Source organism: Solanum tuberosum, unplaced genomic scaffold (genome assembly GCF_000226075.1).
Source record: "Solanum tuberosum cultivar DM 1-3 516 R44 unplaced genomic scaffold, SolTub_3.0 scf00031, whole genome shotgun sequence".
NCBI classification, from domain to species: domain Eukaryota; kingdom Viridiplantae; phylum Streptophyta; class Magnoliopsida; order Solanales; family Solanaceae; genus Solanum; species Solanum tuberosum.
The window spans coordinates 1,255,042-1,261,498 of record NW_006238957.1 but is presented as its reverse complement, the minus strand read 5'-3'; positions in this window follow the sequence as shown (position 1 = coordinate 1,261,498).

The following is a 6,457-nucleotide window of genomic DNA, read 5'->3' as shown; positions in this document are numbered from 1 at the left end:
GAACATGCATACAAGGAAATCATGGCAACATAAAAACACACAATAACCTTGCTAGATAGGCACATTATCTCCCCCTTGGGAGTAAGCCTACACAAACTCTTCTAAACATCATTCATACTAAAGGCAACTTACAAGTCTAGAATATCAAGCCACAAAAGACCAAACAATACCAGAATCAAATAAAGCATGAAAACATATCGGTAGCCATATAAGGAGGTCACTCTTGATCACCACTAGTTTGGAGAACTTAGAACCTATGCTTACTTGGGAGCATTGGTATCTGGGCCCCTAAGAGAGGCTTGCTTGGCCTCTCTACCTCTAGCCCTAAGGATTGGAAAATCTCTCTTCTTGTGACCCTCATTACCACAACCATAACACCCCTCCTTTCCAGCTAGACACTCACCATAATGCTTTCTTCCACACTTGGAGCAAGTAGGCTTAAGCAACACAGATTCACTATTACTACCTCTTTGAGACTTAGGTTTAGACACTCTCTCTTGGTAGGAAAGTTTTTTTGGGTCCTAGGTTGACCATATCCATCAGATCTAGCATTGGAGAAATCCCCATCACCGGTCCTAGCCCTTTTTACCTCTTTATTCTTATCTTAGAGTTTCTCATCCCCCATTTGTTGGGCATACACCATAATATGTAAGATATCAATATCATGAAGGAGCATTGCCGTACGACATTGTTTTATCACCACCTCGGATATACCCGTCACATGCCTACTCATTTCATCCCTAGAATTCGACACCAAAGACGGAGCATACTTGGACAACTTAGTGAATTTTAGAGAATATTCTTGAACACTCATACCTCCTTAACGAAGGTTGATAAATTCTTCTACCTTAATTTCCCTTATCTCTCGGGGAAATAACCTATCATGACATTCTTTCTGGAACACCTCCTAATCTATGGGACCCGCTTCTACCGGCCTATTCCTCTTCCATTGAGTATACCATACTTGGGCCACATACTTCAATTGGTAAGCGGCTAGCTCCTCTTTCTCTGTAGAAGTCACCCCCAAAACATCAATTATCTTGTAGACCTCTTCCACAAACTCTTGAGGATCTTCACCCATTTTGGAACGAAAGAACACAAGAGGGTTCATTCTTGTGAAATCTCTCAACCTTGAAACCACGGTGTTCTCATTAGGGTTCACATGAGTCCTAGTATACCTATTGACTTGGGCCATTATGGATTGGGTCAATATTTTGAGAGCTGACCTTATTTCCTCATTTGTCATAGCCCCCGCACCAATAGGAGATTGAGGAACTTGAGGATCTTGGGGACCTTAAGGAGGAACCTGTTGCTCCTTATTTCCTTCCTCACCTTTCCTAGCATTTTCCCTTGTATTAGCCATACCCTGAAAACAACGGGCACATATTAGAAGAAGGGTGTACTAAAGCCAAATTCTACGGTACAACTCAGCGAATGAATGAGTGAGATTTCCTAAACATCCATTAGCCTCATTTTCATAAATGTGGCGCGCTTCACATTTATGAACAAGACCCTACTAGACGTGGTTTGAGACAATCCTAGAACCATTCTAAACCTTGTACTCTGATACCAAGTTTGTCACGACCCAGGGGTATACCCTAGAAGTAACACGGGAAAATTGACGCCGAAGGAGTCTCAAACAAGCCCTTAGCATATCATGAACATAAGATAACATAAAAATATGGAAAATTTAAAACTTTTTACAATGGAAGTCATTCTCATAAAACCAAGTGGAAGTCTTTACTAAACTTTTGTCTCAAACCATCGAATACAACTTTAGAATAAAACTCTTGGGACACAGCCCATACAATAATCTCAAAAACATGAAATAAAATACATAAAGGAAATGGTGGGTTTGTCCTCGAAACTATGAGGACTCACCAAGATCTTCAACTCCTTAGCTCCTTAGAAACCTAGTTTCAAGATAGCACTCAAGTCTCCAAACCCTACATTTGATTAAAATGTAGGCAAAGTATGCGTTAGTACAAAATGTACTAAATATTTTAGCTAGCATTATCATAAGAGCATAAGACAAGGTTTAGTCAATACAAGACATAATACAAAATCATATGAAATACTTCATGAAACATAAACTATAAGCATAAGAGACAATATCATAAGCAAAGTCTCCAACAAAAGCATCGCATAAGCATTATTCAACTCTTAGTCATCTACACCATAATAGAACTATTTTCAAGTAACCTGTAAGTATACATGTGCAATGCATGAATAACATTACATAATACCACCCAAGCCAAGTATCTCTTTTTGGTCATCTTAATCATAGCCAATATGCATGGTCAAGTCTTAAGCTTTTCCACCATAAGGGAACCATACTCCTAAGTAACCTCAAAGCACACTTGTGCAATGTATAAAAGGCATCCCATAATACCCTTCACACTAAGCATAACCTTGAAGTCAACCTAGTCATATTTACCCTCCTTTGGTTTAATTATTAGTGTACTTCATGTAGACAAGGGAACTATCACCTTTAGCCAATCCTATCATGGAAGGCAACTATATCAACTCATGTAAGACAACACTCATTAGGTAACATTAAGTCAAAGTTGTGCAATGCATGAATGGCATCCCATATTACCACTCATACTAAGTACTTCTTTAGGTCATCATACTCATGTTCCTTAAATAGAGACTAGTCCCTTTGGAGAGCATAGGAACACTAGGAGACATTTTACTAAGTCTATCTTAGTTCCTCATTGTTTTGAATCCTAAGAGATACTATACTAGGTATATCTTAGTTCATTAAGCTTGAACTCTAGGAGATGCTACTTAAAGCATAATCTTAGTTCACTAAGGTTTAACCCTAAGAGATGCTTCCACAAGCAATATCTTAGTTCATTTAGTTTGATATCTAGGAGATGCTTCATCAAGCATAATATTAGACCGTTAAGTTGGATCTCTAGGAGATGCTTCATTATGCACAATCATATACCACTATTTGTGTTGGACTCTAGGACATGCTACATTATGCATAATCTTAGCCCATGAGGTTTGAACTCTAGGAGATGCTACATTGAGCATAATCTTAGTTCATTACTAATCTTGTTTAATTGGGATATAACCTTAACCGACATGAGAATATATTAGCTATCACATGATCTCTCAAGGTGTTACCCACACCATCAAGGGTTCGTCCACTTGCCTAAGGTAGAAACTATTTGTTAGCTTAGTTGGATCCACTAGCTAACTTTTCTACGGGGCACACAGTTATGGGATACGGAGATTGCTAGTAGAAACCCAAAACTCCACTTTGTGAAGGTTTCCATCTCATGAGACACACTTTGGGAAATCCGAACTATTATAGGTGAGAGATACCATGTTGGAAGCCCAAACTCAACAAGGTGGGAACCTCCATCTCATTTCAATATCCACTCGGTGCTAGGCCTAAATACCACAAGATAATCATTAAGTCTCTACTTTGAGTCAAGTTTATGGAAAAATGTTCTTGACAACCAATCCATGCTAATACCTCTTTTAGACCATATGTGAGCAACTATCACCATCCATGACCTAGGTACAAAGGCTCTATAGCCTTTGGTTCAATTAGGTAAGAGAACCCCTTCTACCCTAGAACCATTACTATGTGAGAACTCTTTCATGTTAAGTTCATATTCATGCCTAATATCATGTCTAGAATCCTACATTACACAAGGATATCATCATGACTCAACTGATTCTATCACTTCATACTATCTATCATTCCTAAGGTAAATTAGGTACGTAAAGATCTTTCATCATAATACTATTCATCAACCTTCTATTCACATGTAGATTTTACTCTCAAAGCCTTAGAATCTATAGTTAATCATATTAGCTTCACTCTAAAGCCCTAGTGATCAACATTCACAACTATGAGTCTTCATTCTTAATAACTCTACACCATAGAATCATCTTATGAACCTAGATTACAAGGAATTCAATCACATTCTTCATTACGAGGTGATTCTAGCCACAATTCATCCTAATGGTTCAACTTCAACTTTACAAGTCAAGATCCATCATATATATTAGAGTCTAGTTCAATTCATGTGTATGTATTCCTAATCTTGAGCAATTACCACACATGACATTGATTCAAGAAGATCACCTATGAACCTTCAATTTCACCTCTAATGGCATAAACCCACAAAATATAAAATTCTTCAAATAAACTAGGGTTTACCATAGAAATAACATTAATTCACCATAATATCATAATTCAATGCTAATACAATCATAATTATGTATTATTCACTAGATTGGAGTCATACCTAAACACTACCCACAAAGTAAGAAGATACCCTTGCTGGAGTTGGGTTTTGACTTCACAATTCGGGGTAAACCTAGGGGGATCTATGGGTGGAAGAACCCATAGATGAATAAGCTAATATACCTTGATTCAAATCCCTAACCAAGCTTGCATTAATGGGGGAAAATCTTCCCTGACTTCCTTTCTTCTTCTTCTTCTTCTAGAGATAGAATTATTTGGAGAGAATTTGAAGAATGAGTTAATTGATTTAGTTTAGGGGTATGTTAGGCTTATATAGGTGGTTTAATAACTAACTAACGGACCTTGATTAAACCCTATCTAATTACTAATTAACCCCCAAACGCCTAACCTAAAAACTAAAACTTAAAAACTGTCCCTATTCATGAAACCCCCACCCATGGACCGTGGGTGGGTACACGAACCGTACTGCACATTCATAGGTGAGGTACTGTGGCTAAAAATTTCAGTCCAAGTCAGGCCTTTACCCACGACCCCAACCCACGGGGCGTGGGTCCATCTACGGCCAGTAGGTGGCATCCGTAGGTGCTTCCAATTTGACAGCTTTTGGGGCTGTTTTGATGTCTTCCTCAAGGACCCCTTGTGTGGTCCTTGGGGGGTCGTACCTAGAATTTTAGCCCCTAAAACTTCCATTCTAAGTACAGGAATCATTTTTGTATTTTTAAATCCTCATATCACACTCTAAATTTTTTACAAAAGGCTCTAGAACTCTCTAGTTCAACTTACTAGTTTCCAGGGAGTAATAAATACTATGTTGTTTTGCCTATGCCTAGGACCCCTATATAAGTGATTTTAACCCCAAATTTGTTCATTTACTTCATTCTCTTCTAATTCACCAAAAAGAAATTGAGTCTTTCTCTCCCAAGTTTATTTCTCTCTCTAGAAGCTTGAAGAAGAAGATTCAAGGTAGGGTGCAAGGTCAAGCCTCCATTCTTCAATTGCTTTGGGGATTTGATAGGAAGGTATGATAGTTTTCATCCATGAATTCCTTCCATTCATGGAGTTCCCAAACTCTCCTATTTTCAAAGTTAGAAATCCCAATTGAGTTAGGGTTTTGTTCAATTGCCTTGGGTTCTCTTTAATGTTAATTTATATGATTGAATTATTATCTCTTATGCATGAATTGATTAAATACAACGATTTTATGATGATTCCCCCATGAAACCATGCAAATCCCATGTTTTCCAATTATGATAATGTGATGTGGCTTTTGAATTATGAAAGAGGAGATTATGAAATTTTGCATGCTCTTATGAGATTTATGTAAATATTTTAAGGATGCTTTGAGAGTGAAGTATCAATGATGATGATTGTTGTTGCGTTGTTGAAAGGATTTCTCATAAACAAAATAAAGAATGATTTGTGAAAGTACATTCTCATATAAAGGATTCTTAGGGTTGAAAGGTTTTCTCAACTCAACTTTGAATGAATTTCTTACGATCTATTCTAAAAAGATCTAGCTTGGATTGGTTACTTAATTGTACCTTTCCATAGATGATACTATGACTAGCTTGGATCAGTGAAGTAATTGTACCTTTCCATGGATGATGCACTGCCTAAGCTTTGATTGGTTATTGAATGATACCTTTCTATGGACAACATATGACTTAGCTTGGATTGGCAAGATGACGTGCCCTTCCATGGATAATATAACAAGTTAAGAAATAACTACTCCGTGGGATATATGATTAGCACATAGAGGATATTGAGATGGAAGCTCTCCCGTGAGTATAGGCCAGGTTTTCTAGAAGCAATCGCTTATCCCTTACCTATGTGCCCCCATAGGATGACTGTCTAGATTGAAATTAGCTAGTAGATCCACTTTAGCACAGATTCATTGTCACGCCCCGAGCCTACACCCTGGGCGGGACCGGCACTCGGAGACCATTGCTGGCCCCAAGCGAACCCTTGGCCTGGCTTTCTTAACTCAGCGGAAACTTAACTCAAAAGCATAACTCAATGCAATGAAAAGTTATAATATAACCAACTGATAAAAACTGGCCAAAACGGCAACTCGAGTCTCAAAATAGAATATTTACATAAATACATAGATGAGAGACTCAATACTAACTGACTGACTGTCTATGAAAGCCTCTAATATACTGAGATGGATGTGGGGACAGACCCCGCAACATCCTAATAAAACAAAACTAGGAACACAAAATATCC